This window comes from Patiria miniata, unplaced genomic scaffold, assembly GCF_015706575.1.
Source record: "Patiria miniata isolate m_02_andy unplaced genomic scaffold, ASM1570657v1 HiC_scaffold_5, whole genome shotgun sequence".
Lineage (NCBI taxonomy): Eukaryota > Metazoa > Echinodermata > Asteroidea > Valvatida > Asterinidae > Patiria > Patiria miniata.
This window is the reverse complement of record NW_024037072.1, coordinates 28,308,750-28,311,662: the sequence shown is the minus strand read 5'-3', so window position 1 is coordinate 28,311,662 and position 2,913 is coordinate 28,308,750.

The following is a 2,913-nucleotide window of genomic DNA, read 5'->3' as shown; positions in this document are numbered from 1 at the left end:
GCAATACCTTAAGATCAGGGAGGCCATGAGAGTCCATCAAAAATTGGCTGGTTATTACGCTCCGATGACAAGTACCCCCTCACCGGCAAAGAAAGTACAGTTGGGGGTGACCGACTGACGCCAACTTGCCTGACTGCAATTTTGCCGCAACGCACGACCGGACCACTGCGTGTACGTAGTACAAATCCCCTGGTGTATGTGCGTCACACACAAGGAACGGTGCGCGTCAACCAGCTAAATGTCCCGCCCATGGGACGTCATTGCTAGGTAAAAGAGCACCCTCTTTTGTTGGCGCACGGAGCCCATACCACGGATCCTTCACTCAAGGATAAATGACTGTTCTGAGCTCCAGTACAAAATGCATTGAGCGGACATGCCTTAATTGGTTAGACGCGTGATAACAGGCATTAATACCCCTTGGCTTGCAATCGCGAATTTTCCAGGTGTGCCATTGCGTCGGTTTTTGCCTGACATCTTAAACGGAAATGTTCATAAAACTGTATGCAAAATTTGTAACAAAAATTAATACTTCAGGATATAACAGATGGTATTGTGCAGTTTTTGTCGCCATAGATGAAGTATTTACCCGGAAAATAAACGTCAAATTTCGACGAGAACGACGTTTGCCCAAATTTCGTTTTCAATTAGGATTTCATTAAGAAGTTTTAGACAGATGTGATCCCGAACCGATGAAACAAAGGCGACATTTCATTGTTCATTTTAAAGCTTAAGATATTGTGCTCGCTATTAACATGGTTATGCAGTTATCACTTATCAGAATTCAATAATAAAGACCAAAAACGTAGACTCATGAATATTCAAAAATATTATTAGCAGGCTTGACAGACTTCGACACCAGATCGGGTGCAGAGCCATGCAAATCTGAAAGCCACCGTGCGCAGGCCGTTATCACGCGTCTAACCAGTAGTTGGGCGAGTCATTGATCCTTGTGTGAAGGATCCGTGGTTATACAAACAGGTGCAGCAGATGACTGCAGGTATACTAACGAGTACATCAATTCCAAAGTAATTCAACGGGTTCATCTGATTCAAGGAATGCCAATATGTTCAATTGCCAACAGTGTATTTAATGAATCTAGGTATGCCAACCAACAGGTATATCTGATGCTAGGTATGCTAACAAGTGTTAACATAATGGATCTCATGATTTCAGGGATGCTAACAGATAATCTGCATTCAGTATTAATACTGGGCCGAGTACACTTTTTAGTATCTAAAACAAAAATCTATGTTTCTTTTGTAACGTACCCTACTTTGTCCTCACCAAACACACATGTACTGGGCAATATTTATTTTGAAGGAAATTTAATATGATTGGTGCTTTAAAATGAATTTAATATATTTTGTGTATGAACATAATTGCCATGTGATCATGTGATGTTTGTAAAGGTGCAATTGAAACGTATTCTAAGGACATTCACTGTTTTTTGTCAGCACATGGAAGAAATTCTAAATGCAATTGAATCAAAGGAAACTGAAACAGATATCGGTTACCTACAAAAACAGCAAGCTTTATTTGAAACAAATCTGGATCTGTTTACAAAGTACCGTATTTTATTAAATAATGGAAGTTTTATACATAACTTACTGAAATTGGGAAAAAATATATGTAACTTTTCTATCACTGATTTTACAAATGGAAGATCACATATATGTTGATATGCTCGAGGCACATAGACTAATTATATTTAAAACTGGAGTTGATAGTGTGTCATTATTTTACACTGAATCTACATGGACTTCCCTTGAATTATAATAAGAAATTAAAAAATGTAGCATTGTTTTCATTAAATGTTGACACTTTGACTGCTGCGCCCGAATATACTCGGGATAGCTTTACACCCCGGCAGGTGCTATGCCCGAGTATATTCGGGATAGCAATAAACGTGCTGCCCTCTGTTGAACAACAATTGATGTTGTTATTTGTTTTTTGTTAAGAATATCATAGCTTTTTTGAGTATCATATTTAATTGAGTAATTGTTCCTTGTTCCCAGCAGGGTTATATTTAGACAAAATACTCATGGTCGCATGCACATATTTATTATGTGCACTTATGATATTGGACCAATGTAATACACAAATTAAAGAAGAAAAACGGTTTACTCTGAGTGAGGAACACATCTTTGTAATGCTGGAAATGAAAAAAAAAAGAAAAAATATACATTTACCCTATGCCGAGCCTGAATAATAAATATCACCAACCGAAACTCCTAACACTTTGCTCGGATTACATTAGGCCCCCCAAAAAAGTCTCCGGTTTCTGGTATGGAGCTTGCCCAAAAAGTGGTGCGGCGACGCGGCTTTTTTTTTTTTTTACCTGTTTTTTTTTTTGCTTCAAATGTCGGCTGATGACTGCAAATGGTGCCCGACTAAACTTAGTGCAAATATTATGGGAGACCAGAGAGGCCACATAAAGCTTATTCTCGATCATAACCCAATCTAAAAACACGTTAAAATTGTGCAGCAGCAGGATTCCAGTCAAACCAGTGAGTTTGGCGGTTTTGAGACATCATCTTTCATTAAAAAAAAAACTTTGTCATTTTGCCGACGCACATGGCTACGGCGACGCGCGCGCATACCAGAAACCGGAGACTTTTTTTTTTTGGCCTTACTGAACATGCACTTTAAATCGTACAAAATGTGGCATTGAATAATACTTGATCTGTAATACATGTAGTAAAAAATAGTTTCTTCAGGGCTATCAAAAAAAAAATCTTTAAATGAGTAAATGAAACTCTATTTCAGTGAATGTTGTATCATAAAGGCCATAAATGGATTTTTTCAATGAAATTTGTATGTACCTATTATTCTTCCATGGTTCGTTTAAAAATAAATGTCCACAAATAAATACCTGAATTTGTTGCTTTATAATGCTTACAGAGTCATGTTCTG